Raw genomic sequence first — 17,521 nt, 5'->3', positions numbered from 1 at the left:
ATGAAAGTCTCAACGTTTATTCCAATTTGGTATTCCTAAACAGATCATATTGACAGAATTTTATGCCTGCTTGCATTACCTGCAATTCCATGATCAGAGCTGGAAAAACCTATTCCTTTTCTTGCTTTCGAAAAGCTGCTTCAATGTCGATAGCAAGCTATAATTATTCATTTCTAAAGTGTTAAAGAATGATTATATCTCTAACCTTATCAATGCGTTTTTGTTCCACGAACACAATTAAGTTTTCTTTCTCGCTCTCATTGACAGCCATGGAGTGAAACTGTTCACTTTCATAAGTATCAGGGTGCAAACATTCTGGCGTTTGTCCTGAGCGTTTGTCCGCGTCCCATAGTGTGCATGTTTGTATGAATTTCTGGTGTTGCAATCGCAGTGATCTACGCATATTCTTATATTGAAACAAACGAATTTACTGAACTTTGTTTTCAAATCTGCAATGTGGCCATGCAGTAACGACCACATTAATAAGCAAAAAAAAAAGAAACTGCAGATTCAGTGTACGTGTTGGAATCTATGCGAAGTGAAGTTTTTGTCAAGTGGTCAATTAAATGATGTTAAAGTAACTGCGATATATACATTTTCAACAATCCAACATGTCATTTTTTGCAAGGTTTGCTTATGCACTGCATAGGTCACAACTTTAATGTCACGTAACCTTTATGCACTACACTGTTCACAAATTATACCGAAATGCAAACGGCAGTTAATACAGATGGACACTGCGAGACATCAACACAGTGACGTTTGTTGAGCAAGGAATGGCGCGAGGCGTATGCAGATGAATGAATGACATGTGCGTATGTACTTATTTATTTATATGCCTCGCAGGCTGCAAGGTTGGTGTGTTAGGTGAAGGGGAATAAAGAAGTAGTTACAAAGGAAGAAGGGCACAACATTAAGAAAGAAGCAGCGCTAATACAACGCACCAACTAGCCCAACGTGTTTTACTGGCACAACATTATACAATACTTAAGAAACAATAACAGAAAAAATTACTGCCCATGCGCCCTGTACAGACGGTAAACCAGGGAAGCTGAAATGTGCGGCCCCGGTGTTTATCACTGTGTTAATTCCGACGATTTATTCAAGTCTTTCTATATTATAGGTCATGTCTGTGTTTCTTAATGAGGTTACGCACACGTTTGGCTTGGGTTTATCACATTGCTTATTTGGAAGGCCACACATCGCACTTCGCAAGATCACCATCATGGAAAGTGCAATGAATGGTTCATTGTGTTAATCAAGCGGGTCCATCAGCCTTTCTGAATTACGCATTTGTGTTTTGCAATGCGTTAATCATATTATTTATGACTTGTTTATGAACTGTAGTTACTAAGTACAAAGTGACACGCTGGGGCTGCACATTTCATTTAATAAAATACTGGGACACATTGTTGAACCTATTGGGAAGTCGGAGAGAGACTGCTGCACGCGCGCTCTGCTGCGAGAGAGAAACGACGTCACTACCGGTGTAGCCTAACCTTTGCTGCGAGACATCATGATCTTGTCTTAACCCCATCCCCCTCTGCGTCCCAAGCTTCCCTGCAATAATACGTAGATAAATGTATACGTTTTAAATGCATAAGCATTTCTATGTCTACTCAACAAGAAATTTCTGCTTCCGTCTTGTAAGATGAATGCAATGGCTCACACCTTCACACAAGGGTTTTTGTGATCGGACCACGGGTGTTTCGCCTAGGCACATACAGCTTCACTGTAAAAAGAATGAACACCTTTCTGCTAGAGACGAAGACGATCATGAGGCGTACTAACAACTAAACGTTTATTGAACATGCTAAGTAAATGCTGGTTGACAAGCAATAAATCGAAGTTACACAAAAAACACAAGCAAAAACTGATGTGTTTCCATACAGATCCCAACAGGAAATGCATCCATCTCTGAAAATGTAACAGAGCCCATGGTGACACAAGATTCTCCCAGTGTCTTTGCATCTACAGGTTTCATAATTTCTCTAGGAAGTCGATCTCCACAGAATGCTAGCTTCTTCCTCTACAATGCACTCTCGACATATGAGCGTGCATTGTAGAGGAAGAAGCTAGCATTCTGTGCAGCTCGGCTGCCTAGAGAAATTACGGAAGCTGTAGATCTAAAAAATGCTGCGAGAATCTTGTCAGCGCAGCCTCCATTAGAAATGGATGCATTTCCTGTCAGGAAACGCACATGAATTTTTGCTTCTCCTTTTTGTGTGTTCGGTGTATTACTTGTCAGCGCGCATTTACTTGGTGTGTACATTAAACTTTTGGTTGTTAGATCATCTCGGTTTTCTTGCTCGTCCTATGTGTTCTCTGGTGCCGTTTGCAGCCAGGCTATTCTTTACTCTTTTTTAGACTACAACAAGTCACTTTAATGGCCCTTATGATGCTTCTGTGTACCTTATCAAGTCTTTTATTTGGCCAATGTAGTAATAATGTATAGTGTGATGCAGTAAGAACAGGGTACGCTAACTTCTAATCAAAAGGCGTATTGTGAAAATGCAGTGATTTATAAAGGTTACCAGAAAGTAGTACAGCAATAAAACCCGATAAAAACTAGTGCATGATGAAGCCAAACATAAAAACTGGAAAGGGAGGAAATACATATAAATATACAAGTTTAGGGAAAAAGAAAACATTGTGAGCCCCACGTGCGCCTGTGGCTACCTTCCAAGCAACTCGTTTTCTTTTTCCAATGGCATGGAGCTGGAAGAGTCTTGCATAAGCAAGCTGTCAGTCTGTCTATTGGAATAAGAACAGCGTTTCTTGAAAGGTGCTGTCATGCAGGATTGGCAATTGTAATGATTTTTTTCCAGCACTTGGAATTTTTCTGTATTTTCTTTCTGTAACATATTTATTTGTTTGGCTGCATCAAGCAGCAATTTCTATCTAGCCTTCAAAGATGTCTGTTTTCTAATAATTTGACAACTCGCCACATTTCTACTATGAACATTAGTTAAAAGGTAGTCATCAGCCATCTCTAGTGTCATCCTGTTGATACTGCTTCATGCTATTCACCCTTGCAACATTTGTGTGTGTGTGCGTGTGCACACATGGATTTGGATGTGAAATCGGGCCCTTGGGCGGAGGTATCATGGTCTTAAACTAGCTGAGGATTTGTGGATGTTCTCTTGCTGGTATGTTTGTCCAGCTATGTGGAGCAAAGTGTGCAATCTGGGGTAGTTCTTGATCCTAGAATTTTTCCGACATCAATGTAAGCTGACTTATCAGAAAGCGAGAGGCCAGACTGGCCAAGAAAATCTGCATTGTTGTCGAGAGCTTGTTGCATCATTCATGATTTCTGTATAAGATAGCTTTCCCATAGAGTGTAGTACACTATAGGCTGTAGTACTTCTTGTAGTATGCCTGTGTTGTTGGTGTGGGTGGGCGAAACGTACCTCCAACTCTCACCTGGAAATTTCTGTCTTTCAAAAAGTTACTGTTTAACTTAAGGGCTCTACCAGAATTTTTTTTTGCTTATCGTTCCTCTTATGGGAATAGCATGAGGTACTGCTGTTAAAAGCCTCTTCACTCTCTCAATTCTTTCATAGGCGGCATTACACAATGCCCTGCAATAAAGTTTCTGCTGCTTATGGCCCACTCTTATCTGCCAGAAGCGACAACTGTTGAAAAGGGTTTTCTTTGTGTGTGTGTGCGACATAGCATGAGCATTCATGTCTTTACATTTATACATCTGTAGAACTAGCTTCCTGACAGAGTACTTGCTATACCTGAATATGCTTATTTGTGCAGTGCTGTTGAACAATACATATTGATGCAATGAATCTTTACACACTCGAATTATCACAAAATATGGTTGTCTTACAATTGTGCGCTTTGCTTTCGATTGGAGTTAGATTTTGCATAAGCAAGCATAAGGGTGGCAGCGGTGGCGCAGAGGTAGAGTATCCGCCTCACGTGCAAGAGGACCGTGGTTCGAACCCCGGTGCCGCGCAATTTTATGCCGGATTAAAAAAATGCGCGTGTTGATAAAATTGCGTAAACAGGCCTGAAGTGCGGCCTGATCCCGGTGACCAGTACTGGTAACGCACTCTCTCACTAGAGCAGGATTTGCCACCCTGGTGCAGCACTTGGCCACAACCTGCTATAGGAATACAACAATCAAACCCCGACCCTCAGTCCCTAGCAGCTGCGAAGCAACTGACCACGGCGGTGGTCAGACCTGTGACGCAGCGGAGGGTGCTAAGAATCTCTGGGTCCGGACAGGCCGCCATTGGAATATGAACCTGGCAACATTTAACTTTGGAACGTTATCTAGTGAGGCGAGAGTGCCATTGGAGGAATTAGAGGGCAATAAATGGGATATAATAGGGCTCAATGAAGTTAGGAGGACAAAAGCATATACAGTGCTGAAAAACGGGCACGTCCTGTGCTACCGGGGCTTACCGGAGATACGAGAACTAGGAGTCGCATTCCTGATAAATAAGGATATAGCTGGTAACATACAGAAATTCTATAGCATTCACGAGAGGGTGGCAGGTCTTGTCGTGAAACTTAATAAGAGGTACAAATTGAAGGTCGTACAGGTCTACGCCCCTACATCCAGTCATGATGCCCAGGAAGTCCAAAGCTTCTATGAAGACGTGGAATCGGCGATGGGTAAAGTCAAAACAAAATACACTATACTGATGGGTGACTTCAATGCCAGGGTAGGCAAGAAGCAGGCTGGAGACAAGTCAGGGGGGAATATGGCATAGGCTCTAGAAATAGCAGGGGAGAGTTATTAGTAGTTTGCAGAACAGAATAATATGCGGATAATGAATGCCTTCTTCCGCAAGCGGGATAGCCAAAGTGGACGCCGAGGAGCCCGAATGGCGAGACTAGAAATGAAATAGACTTCATACTCTGCGCTAACCCTGGCATCATACAATATGTGGACGTGCTCGGCAAGGTGCGCTGCAGCGACCATAGGATGGTAAGATCTCGAATTAGCCTAGACTTGAGGAGGGAATGGAAGAAACTGGTACATAAGAAGCCGATCAATGAGTTAGCGGTAAGAGGGAAAATAGAGGAATTCCGGATCAAGCTACAGAACAGGTATTCGACTTTAACTCAGGAAAAGTACCTTAGTGTTGAAGCAATGAACTACAATCTTACGGGCATCATTAAGGAGTGTGCAATAGAAGTCTGTGGTAACTCCGTTAGACAGGATAACAGTAAGCTATCGCAGGAGACGAAAGATTTGATCAAGGAACGCCAACGTATGAAAGCCTCTAACCCTACAGCTAGAATAGAACTGGCAGAACTCTCCAAGTTAATCGACAAGCATAAGACAGCTAACATAAGGAAGTATAATATCGGTAGAATTGAACATGCTCTCAGGAACGGAGGAAGCCTAAAAGCAGTGAAGAAGAAACTAGGAATAGACAAGAATCAGATGTGTGCGTTACGAGACAAAGCCGGCAATATCATTACTAATATGAATGAGATAGTTCAAGTGTGAGAGGAGTTCTATAGATATTTATACAGTACCAGTGGCACCCACGACAATAATGAAAGAGAGAATAGTCTAGAGGAATTTGAAATCCCACAAGTAACGCCAGAAGAAGTAAAGAAAGCCTTGGGAGCTATGCAAAAGGGGAAGGCAGCTGGGGAAGCTCAGGTAACAGCAGATTCGTTGAAGGATGGTGGGTGGATTGTTCTAGAAAAACTGGCCACCCTCTATACGCAATGCCTCATGACTTTGAGCGTACCGGAATCTTGGAAGAACGCTAACATAATCCTAATCCATAAGAAAGGGGGCGCCAAAGACTTGAAAAATTATAGACCGATCAGCTTACTGTCCATTGCCTACAAAGTATTTACTAAGGTAATCGCAAATAGAATCAAGAACACCTTAGACTTCTGTCAACCAAAGGACCAGGCAGGATTACGTAAAAGCTACTCAACAATAGACCATATTTACACTATCAATCAAGTGATAGAGAAATGTGCGGAATATAACCTAAATTTATATATAGCTTTCATTGATTACGAGAGAGCGTTTGGTTCAGTCAAAACCTCAGGAGTCATGGAGGCATTGCGGAATCAGGGTGTAGACGAGCCGTATGTAAAAATACTGAAAGATATCTATAGCGGCTCCACAGCCACCGTAGTCCTCCATAAAGAAAGCAACAAAATCCCAATAAAGAAAGGCGTCAGGCAGGGAGATACGATCTCTCCACTGCTATTCACAGCGTGTTTACAGGAGGTATTCAGAGACCTGGATTGGGAAGAATTGGGGATAAGAGTTAATGGAGAATACCTTAGTAACTTGCGATTTGCTGATGATATTGCCTTGCTTAGTAACTCAGTGGACCAATTGCAATGCATGCTCACTGACCTGGAGAGGCAAAGCAGGAGGGTGGGTCTAAAAATTAATCTGCAGAAAAGTAATGTAACAGTCTCGGAAGAGAACAGCACTTTACGATAGGTAGCGAGGCACTGGAAGTGGTAAGGGAATACATATACTTAGGGCAGGTAGTGACCGCGCATCCAGATCATGAGACTGAAATAACCAGAAGAATAAGAATGGGCTGGAGTGCGTTTGGCAGACATCCTCAGATCATGAAGAGCAGGTTGCCATTATCCCTCAAGAGAAAAGTGTATAACAGCTGTCTTACCAGTACTCACCTACGGGAGAGAAACCTGGAGGCTTACGAAAGGGGTTCTACTTAAATTGAGGACGACGCAACGAGCTATGGAAAGAAGAATAATGGGTGTAACGTTAATGAATATGAGAATAAAGCAGATTGGGTGAGGGAACAAACGCGAGTTAATGACATCTTAGTTGAAATCAAGAAAAGGAAATGGGCATGGGCAGGGCATCCAATGAGGAGGGAAGACAACTGTTGGTCATTAAGGGTTACGGACTGGATTCCAAGGGAAGGAAAGCGTAGCAGGAGGCGGCCGAAGGTTAGGTGGGCGGATGAGATTAAGAAGTTTGCTGGGACAACATGGCCACAATTAGTACGTGACCGGGGTTGTTGAAGAAGTATGGGAGAGGCCTTTGCCCTGCAGTGGGCGTAACCAGTCTGATGATGATGGCTGGCAATTCAACCCCTCGCCTTGTGTTAGCAGCAGAATGCTATAGCCGCAGTGGCGGGTGAATAAATTGAGGAACAATATGTTTGTCTATAGATTTCTTATCTTGCCTGTATGTAGGTAAAACTGTGTGTAGGTAAAGAAGAAGAAGACCACAGTGTCAACACCGGCTCGCGTCGGGCTCCGTAATTTCGTGAGTTTTTGACGGTGTTTTCAACAGAAAACGACACGAAACGTTTTCACCAGCTTCCTAACGTTATAAGGACCGCATCGACGCCACCCCCGTGGCAATCCGGCCACCGAGGGCCCCAGGAGGATTCTTGAAAGTTACGTCACCACGGGTGAGCCGCTAACCCTAACCGGCGGCGGTAGCCGCTCGCTTCGCCGACGGGGATTCCCGCGACGGCACTTGGCCTAACCATGGTGAACGAAGCGACTACGATCGTTGACCCCCTCCATGCAACTTCCGGAGGACACGAAGAAGAACGCATGGACCAGACTACCGAACCGGTGAGCCAAGAAACTCTGTACCATAACACCGTGAGAGAAGATCTCAATTGGCAATCAGTACGAACACAAAAGCAACGCAAGCAAGAAGCCTTGGAGAGGCGACGCGGTAGTGTGAAGCCCCAAGGCCCCGCAACCACCACTAAGACATCAACAGCGCGGAGAGTCGCTAGACCTTCACCACTTCCGAAAAATGACTACAAAATAATCATTCGTCCAAATCAAGGTCTGCCATTAAGAAACGTGCTCACTCATACACTTGCACGAGCGATCATCGACGCGTGCCACAACGAGTTCACGGATGACAAATTCATACTGAGAATCAACCCGGGATCCAACATAGCCATCCTATCGACCCAGTACGAAGAGGTCGCCGAAAAAGCAAGACACATCCACACCTTAACACTTAGCGGCAGAAATCACGCAGTGCGCGCGTACACCGCCCAAGGAGAAGGCACCCTCAGAGGAGTGGTACATAGAATACCTTTGCACACAACCACCGAAACCCTCATGGCCCACCTCAGAGTGAGAACACAAGGCGTGGAAATCCTTACAGCCAGGATGATCGGTGCCACTCAAAGTGCAGCGCTGACCTTTATTGGTCCCCATCTACCACGATTTGTGTACTACTACGGAGGTGAACTCCGTTGCTATCCATTTAGACCGACGCTCCAAGTCTGCAAGATCTGCCGGGAAAAGGGCCACCGTACCGACGTGTGCCCAAACCCAGATAGACCCATCTGTAGATTGTGCGGACTGCTTAATCCAACCGACGACACAAATGCGAGATAAACTGCGCCTCGTGCGGGGAGGCCCACCCAACCGGTGACCACTCGTGCAAGCAGCGACTCAAACCGGTTCGACCTGACCCACACCATCATCAGCCCCGATGAAGTCGAAAGCCCCACGATGGTTCGCCTCGGAAGACGAAGAAGAGGCCTACAGGGCGGACACTCGCAGCCGGCCGGTCAATACCGAGGAACGCTCCCAATCCCGCTCCCGGTCAGCGAGCCGCGAGCATCGGGCACCACTGACACCCAAAAGGAACCCGTCGCCTCCGGCAAGGAAGCAGAAGCGTTCACACGAGGCAAGCCGGGCGGAAGTCGTCTCTCCCAAGCCACGAAACACACCTACACCGATCACACAAAATCCAGAATACCAGAGAGTCACTTAGCAAAATAGACAGCAAAAACAGCGTCTAACCAACTACGAGTACAAAATTGAAACTTTAATGAAAAGAGTGGCCATGCTTGAATCGGCACACGCTGCGACCTGTGAGCGACCGCCACAATCTCAATTACCACAGCTAAGCACTCTCACCGGACATCCGCCACTACAAACACAACCGCCCCCCTACCCCCAAACAACACAGCCAAAGCAGCCTCAGGCGCACTCACCGTCTGAGAGCAACGTGGTAACCCAGGACCAATTGCAACAAGCACTGCAACAATCACAACAACAAATAATACAACAAATACAGCAACAATTTCAACAGTTTCTTGCGGAATTCCAAGAATTAAAGAAATACGTTAACGAAGCCCTAACCAAGGAACCCAAGCGTAAACGAAAAGTAGTAAAATACACTCTCAGACAGATGACGGTAGCATGCTAACTTCCGACACAGATAGCACAATACCCTCTAAGTCCCATCATGGCCCGTAAACCTCAAATGGAAACCGAAAGCATCACGATCTGGTCTTGGAATTGTAGGTACATTAAAAGCAAGCACGCATCCCTTTCGCTATACGTACAGGCGGCGCTAGTACCCCCGGATATTATCTGCCTGCAAGAGGCGGGAGAGCAACCGAAACCAATTATGGGATATAAGATACAGTACGACCCCAGCTACCGCAGGGTGGCCACGCTCGTCCGCAATGATTTGGCAACAACCCTCACAGTGCTCCCCGGTGAGGAAATCCCACATCTCATCACCACGATATAGCCTGTCAAGAAGGGAAGACCTAAACAAGTCGTATGCAACGTATACAGTCCCCCCCGCGACAGAAAGGCTGACTTCGCGTCATTGTTCCGGCACCTACAGGGAATGCTGGAACACCGCGATCGCCTAATTATAATTCAATGCAAAGCACAACACGTGGGGCTACTCGAAAGCAGACACCAATGGCACCAAGCTCCTAGAAGCCATAGAGCGCCACGAATACACTCTAATTACTGTACCAGGTACGCCTACTCGAATAGGAAACAGCGCCAGCAGGGACACGACCCCTGATCTCACCATCACCAACGATACCGTGGGAACAAGCTGGAGGGTCCTAGGCGACTCGCTGGGTAGCGATCACTACATTATCGAAATCACCAGCGCCTCGGCCAAACTACGCCGACCCCCGGGGAAAGCCAAAATTACTAATTGGCCTAAGTTCAGGGAGAGGCATGATAACGAGTGGACCCAACGCATCAAAGAACTATATGACGCCAACACTAAAGTGTACGGAACCGACACCGACACGTCGGCAATCGACAACCATCTGATACACTTATGGGAAGCATGCAGAGGCCTCACAAAAAGATGGCGCAAACAGAAGCTAAATCGCAAACTTAGACTTAGGATATCAAACGTCACAAAACAGGCCAGCAATTATGCCCTGAAGGTTCACAGGGACAATTGGCGCACGTTCTGCGATTCGCTTAAAGGCACGCTAAGCACCAAAAAGACGTGGAATATACTCCGCAGCATCATCGATCCTTCAAGTACGAAAACAGAAACAAACACAACCCTACAAAAACTCGTTGGCGAATATCCGGGAACCCAGGATGAACTCTTGCAGGAACTACAGCGAAGATACACGGGAATCCGGACCGGGCATCCGAAACCGTACCCTCAGTATCCGGGACCTCCGAACGAGATACTTGATGCGCCCATCATGTATGCGGAGGTATACGCGGCAGCACAGAGCTTCAAGAGAAACACGGCACCGGGTCCCGACGGGATCACCAACGGCATCTTGAGAAACCTAAGTGATGAAACCCTGCGAGCCTTTACAAAGCAGCTGAACGAAGAAATATGGACACCGGGCGGAACATTACCCGAGGAATGGACTACAGCTCACATAGTCCTTATACCCAAACCGGGAAAACCGCGCAGGCTCGATCAATTACGACCGATCTCGCTCACGTCTTGCCTGGGCAAGCTTCTTGAACGAATTGTAGTCACTCGAATAGAACAACACATGGAAGAACATGGACTACATCCCAATTGCATGTACGGATTTCGGAAAGGCATGTCAGCACAGGATGTCTTCCTCCTGCTCAAGAAAGAGGTCCTCAACCCACAACCGGGCAGCAACAACATACTCCTAGCCCTTGACGTGGAAAAAGCATTTGATAATATAGCACCCGAAACCATCCTAGATGGCCTCGCCGCCATAGAATGCGGAGAGCGAGTATGCCATTATACTGTGGCTTTTCTCAGCCACCGCAAAGTCCGCATCGGCATAGCAGGCCTACAGTCAGACATATATGATCTACCGCAGAAGGGTACTCCGCAAGGATCAATAATATCTCCTTTCCTCTTCAACATCGGACTTAGAAAACTTGCTTTACAACTGGAAAACATCCCAAAACTCGGATGTGCCTTTTATGCCGACGATATCACCCTATGGGCAACCAAGGGTTCATACGGCGACAGAGAAAACACATTACTCACAGCTATCGGACACATCGAGTCATACCTAACCACAGCAGGAATGAGGTGTGCCCCACATGAGTCGGAGTACCTTCAAGTCTGGCCCAAGCAAACTAAGGAACATCGAGCCCCGCCAATACATCTCGAGATTGCCGGGCAACCTATAAAGCGCGTCCCGACCGCACGCTTACTAGGTATGCACGTCCAGGAGAACAACGGCATAAAGGTAGCCTCAGAGAAATTAAATCACGTTATAAGAAGCACCGCATCACTCATCGCCAGAGTAGCGCGCAGCAAAGATGGTTTCACAGAGGACGATATCTTAAGACTGGTACAAGCCCTCGTCATCAGCCGTGTCACGTACGCACTCCCGTATCAAGTCAAGCGCAAAAGCGAGACAGAGCGCATGGACACTCATAAGAATGGCGTACAAAACGGCTTTACAGCTACCGTCAAGCACAAGCACAAAGAAATTACTAGCGCTAGGTGTATACAACACCTTTGAGGAGCTAGCAAGTGTCACGCTCATAGCGCAGAGGGAGCGCCTCAACAAGACTCAACAGGGAAGACACCTTCTTCAACGGCTAGGGTACCCGCTGACACCTCAATACTGCAAAGAAGAAACGCAACTCTTGACTAACCACATTAGAGAGAACATTGTAGTAGACCCTGTTCCGGTGTGCAGTGACGACCACCAGCATGGATGCAACAAGAACAAGAAGTGTGTTTTATTCAGGGATGCTTACAGGTATATATAGCTTTGGTTAACTGTCCGATAACAGACACGTGCTTCGCTGATCAGTCCGATCGGAAGGGGCCATTCCAGGAGCGCATGCGCGACCTGACGATACATCTTCCCCCGGGATAATGTTATAAGTTGAGTGTAAGATGCGAGACTTGTTTAAAATCCCGGCCATAATGCAGACGATTGGGTTGCTGTCTTTGCCGGGTGGATCGCCTTGGCACCGCTTGCGTGGGCAGCATTGTTGACTGTGAAGCAGCTGTCGTTGCTTGAAATGGTGTAGTTGCGGTTGATTCTGATGGCGACGCCCTCCTCGGCATCGTCGCCTGGGAAACCTCCTCGCTCTCGGATTCATCTTCTCCCAAGTCCGCGTGGAAAAGCTCACGTGTGGCTAGAAGGTGTTGCCGGTTGCGTCGGAGTATTTGGTTGTCCTCTGTAGCGACGCGATAGGACCTCGGCGCCACCAGGTCCATGACTCGAGCCTTGCGGTCCCACGTGTCCTTCTTAATTAGGCTTCGCAGTAGCGTTGTTCTTTCTGCCAAGTGAGGTATGTATTTACCGAAGTAGTTTACGACCCCCAACATTCTTTGGACGCCTGCTTTGTCGCTTGGCTGAGGCATTTCGCTTAATACTGACGTCATTGTTGGGTTCGGACTTATTCCGTGTTGGCTGATCACATCGCCCAAGAAGTCAATTTTAGTCACCCCGAATCTACATTTTGTTGCATTAAACGTTAGGCCGGCCTTCCTTGCTAGATTCAGAACCGTACGGAGGCGGCTATCATGCTCTTCCCTCGTGCTCCCCCATACGAGTATGTCGTCGATATATATACGCACACCTGGGGCCTGGTCAAATATTTCATTCATGGCTTTTTGGAAGACTTCCGGTGCGGAAGCGATTCCGAAGGGCAGTCTCAAGAAGCGATAACGACCAAACGGCGTTCCAATTGTGCATATCCTTGAAGTGGCATCATCAAGAGGGATTTGATGAAAACCCGAGTACGCGTCGAGGCGCGTAAAAAATGTTGCTCCGGCCAGCTCTGCCTCAATATCTTCTCTTTTGGGCAATTGATAGTGCTCTCGCTTTATGCCTGCGTTAATGCGCCTGGGATCAATGCATATGCGAAGTTTGCCATCCTTTTTCCTTGCCGCGACAAAAGGGCTTACCCAATCCGTCGGCTCGCTGACTTTGACCAGAATGCCTGCACGTTCCATGCGGTCCAACTTTTCTCGGAGAGGCTCGCGCAATGCCAGGGGCACCCGTCGCACCGGCTGGACCACCGGCGTTGCTTCCTCCCGCAGGACCATGTGGTACGGGCGTGCCAGGCAGCCGATACCCTGAAACAACTCTGGGAATTCCTTCGTCATTTGGTCAGCACTGTTCATGTGAACAGAATCCACAGTACGCGACACCAGTCCCAAAGTTTCGCTCGCCGACAGCCCAAGGATGGCTTGGTTGCTCTTCCTGACGATAAAAAAGTCAAAGTACTGGCTCCGGTTGTTCACAGTCACTGGTAGCGTAGCCACGCCGATATGCTTGATGACGTTGCCACTGTATGAGCGCAGAACAGAGGGGCTTGTCTTCAAACATTGATTCACCTTGAGCCTTTGAAAAATGGTGTAAGGCAGCAAGTTGGCTTGCGAGCCCGTGTCTACCTTCAGAGACACCAGTTGGGACGCGACTTGGGCGTCGATAACCCAATCAGCTTTGTTGCCCACGCCAACATCCAGGATTTCAAAATCGGCGTGCTCGTCCCTCACAGCGCTTATGTGAGGACCTTTCCTACAACAAGCCGAAAAGTGGTTAGCGCCACGGCACGAGAAACATGTTTTTCCAAAGGCTGGGCACCTTCCACGTTCGTGGATGCGGTTGCACTTGGAACATTTGAATTGCCTCTTTGTTTTGATCTGCGCTACTTCCGTTTCAGGTTGAGCGTAACTTTGCTCGGAGCCTGAGGCAAGTTCCTCGCGTGCCAGACATTTGCACTGCGCACGCTGAACATTCGAACTGCGCATTTCGATTGGTGCCACTTGTTTTTCTGCTTGAACCCATGCATTGTTTTGCTCGGCACATACTTCTTCCGCCTTGCAGATTTCTTCGGCTTTGCGCAATGTAAGGTCCTTAACCTTCAGCAACTTCTTTCGCAATTCTGGGTTAACGGTGCCGAAAACAATCTGGTCTCTGACCATAGAATCACTTAGGTCCCCAAAATTGCAACTTTGGGCTAGCTTCCTCAGGTCTCGAGCGAAATGCTCAAAAGGCTCCCCTTCCGCTTGAGTCCTTGTACGGAAGACATACCGTTCATGCACCTCGTTTTGCTGTTGCCGACAATATTCTTCGAACTTTCCCGTCACTGTTCCATAATCCTCTTTACTTTCGTCGTCCGAAAACGAAAAATTGTTGAATACCTCTAGGGCGTCCTCTCCAGCAATGGTGAGCAGGAGCGCAGTCTTGGCTGGCTCGGACCTCGGTGCTTTCGCCGTTTCTGTTGCTTGCAAGAACAGCTCGAATCTCTGCTTGAACAGGCACCAATTCCTTGTGCTGTTCCCAGACAGCACCAGCGGTTGCGGCGGCTTCACTAAATCCATCTTGTCGGTTCACTGAGACGCCCTTCTTTCGATGCGTTCCTGCTTGAGCAATTCTACCCCACTTCTGACACCATGTTCCGGTGTGCAGTGACGACCACCAGCATGGATGCTACAAGAACAAGAAGTGTGTTTTATTCAGGGATGCTTACAGGTATATATAGCTTTGGTTGACTGTCCGATAACAGACACGTGCTTCGCTGATCAGTCCGATCGGAAGGGGCCATTCCAGGAGCGCATGCGCGACCTGACGATACAGACCCTATCCCCAAGAACATGCACCCCACCCACAATCAAGAGAGAAGAGCAGCGCGTGCCCGCATGTTGCACAAACGCTGCTTCAGAGACCCAGATACATACTACACGGACGCTAGCCCGTATCCCTCGTCGCCACGTTGCGGGCCCAAATACACACTCGCCGTTGTCAATAAGGGGAACCTGGTGGTCTCTGCCTCCATCCGCGCCACATGCAGCGCAGCAGCAGAAGCAGCAGCGATCGCTCTCGCACTTCGCGACGCCGAGAGCAAGGGAAGGTCCGCCCGCGTCCTTACGGACTCACAAGCGGCGTGTCGTTTATACATGAATGGAACGCTCCCTATACAAGCCATTCAAATCCTGGGTCGCTCACTAGAATGGACCCACGGTCTCGTCTGGTGCCCCGGGCACGAAGGCCTGCGGGGAAACGAAGAGGCAGACTGCGCAGCTCGAGGTCTCACTAGCCGAGCGGCAGACCACACCGTTCTGCAGCCCCCGACGAGCGACCCACGAGTTATTAACGACAGGTCAACAAATACTATAGGACCAACGTCTCGGAAGAACGCAATACGCTCCCCCACACAAAGCTCTCAATAAACTCCAGGCAAAGGACTGGCGCCGCCTGCAAACTAACACATACCCACACTTGTCTCGTCTACACGCAATCTCCCCAGACAGTTATACGTCCCGGACATGTCCCTGGTGTAGCAACCACACAGCGGCACTCGCGCACATAACACACGAATGTACCGACCGTCCGGGCGACGCAATTTCGCCACGTGTCACAACACACACACTCACTACGTGGTCTTGGGAGGCGAGACTCTCCGAACTGGACCTGGGAAGCTAACTGGGGACCCTCGACCAGGCCTGGCGAGCCGCGATCGCCAGTGGAGCCCTGTCAGAGGGAACCACCCAGGAATAAACCGCGCAACAGTTTCTGCAATAACAAAGTTCCTCCTCCTCCTTCGAATAAGTTTGTCATTGCAAAAAAGCAGTTTGTGGTCCTTTATTGAATAAACCACATATTGTGTATAGTTGAAATGCAGAAATTTGTTCTAAAATTCTCGGGTGATATGTTCTTGCAAGTAGCGTGTTATTTCATTACTTCTAAAGAGTAACCACAGCGTATATCGTTATATGGGTCTACACACTAATATATGTGATCACAAACGTATCAGAAACTTATTAGAAGCATGTAAGGCATGAATGTTTCTGCACACTTGATAAGCTGTCAACGTGCAAGAACTGCTTGTACTTAAAAGATTCAATGTTTCACAGGAAGGGATGCAACTGGCTGACTTCACTGCACAGTTTTGATTTAATTTTTTTCAACGTGTGGTTTTTTACTGTTTTATCCCAAGAACAGGTTGTTTGCCTGCTTTTCGCATTGTTGCACGAGTTTTACATGACTGTGCAGGAGGGTACGTTGTTACTGTGCCACTATAGCAAGGGACTAATGTACCTAATTTACCAGCTGTAGAGTTAATTACCTTTCAAATCGAATGTTAATACAGGTGAAGTAAGGATACAAAGTCGGCAGCATATTCAATGTTTATTGGTTTCTGTGCAAGAAAAGAAAATTCCCCAGAGAAGAGGTGCAACTTAACGTGCATGTAATCTTCGAAAACAAATTAACGACGCTGTTTATTCAAGCCACTGATTTAATGCTATCGTAGCAAATTCATTACGATAGCCTACACTTTTGCTCTGTCAAATTTAATAAGTGAGGTAAGATAACCTTTCAAAATGCATCGGGAAATTCACGCTTGAAAACCGACAAGGAAATGCAACTGAACGGTACCGCGTTCAGCACAACTTTGAAACTTGCTGGTGTAACCTTCCTTCGTGTAATTGTCGCGTACTTGCCTATCACGAATACTGCTTCGCGCCTTTCCTGCGAAACTGCAGCCTCTCTCTTTCTTTCTCTCTCTCTCTCTTTTTTTCTTGTTCTGAGTCCGATTATAAGCGCTTCTGCGCATGACTGCTGTCAATTCTGATTTCGATTAAGTCCTGCTTGGTCCCATTTCGGTTACTGAGTGAATTGCAAACTGTTCCCCAACTTTCATGAAGCAAGACCTAAAGAAAGAGCAGTGGCGTTACTCGAAGGAAACCTAGTGCATAGTGTTTCGAGTACAAAGGAGTAGCCGCAAGTAATTATTTTGTTACTGAGATTTAATTCGGTAACTGCAATTAAATATCTAACTCAAGAATTACTGTCCTAATTTTCATCAATGAGGCATTTGTAGGCACCCCAAAATGACATCTAACTGCGGTGTTTTCCGCGACGTACTAATTGCGTACATTTTTTCCGACTGGCAAAAAAGCCTCACGAAGTGTGAAAAATACTACGTGAGTGCGCTCCCACCCGCATCCATAAAGCAGTGCTTTGAAATAGGCTGATTGAAAGCTACTGCATTGCCTGTCGCGAACCTGAAGAGAGCACATCACCTCGATAATGATACTGAAGGAGCACCAAGAGCAGGTTTCGAGGCTTCGCAGCTATTCCTTCCTCTCATTTCTACGTCACACTTATGCTCCGTCTCTGAAGGTCGACTGATCACATTGATAACAAAAGCCCCTTGATAACGCGGCCGAAGCGCCGCTCTGACCACGCACGATACGCGAAAAGCAATGTAATAGGCATAGAATGCTTCAATATCCCGGCTTTGCTCGCACCCTATATCGAAAGAGTGCGCGCGAAGCTATATTTCGCGCCAGAAACTTGCTTCG

General features: G+C 47.2%; 1 protein-coding gene across 1 annotated transcript in view; it reads right to left on the bottom strand.

Moving 5' to 3' along the window:
• dpp (decapentaplegic morphogen) overlaps window positions 1-17,521 on the bottom strand; it is a 169,530-nt gene that overhangs the window by 103,610 nt on the left and 48,399 nt on the right. The window lies entirely within an intron of this gene.

Source organism: Dermacentor andersoni, chromosome 7 (assembly GCF_023375885.2).
Source record: "Dermacentor andersoni chromosome 7, qqDerAnde1_hic_scaffold, whole genome shotgun sequence".
In the NCBI taxonomy this organism is placed as follows: domain Eukaryota; kingdom Metazoa; phylum Arthropoda; class Arachnida; order Ixodida; family Ixodidae; genus Dermacentor; species Dermacentor andersoni.
This window is presented reverse-complemented; position numbering and strand designations above follow the sequence as displayed.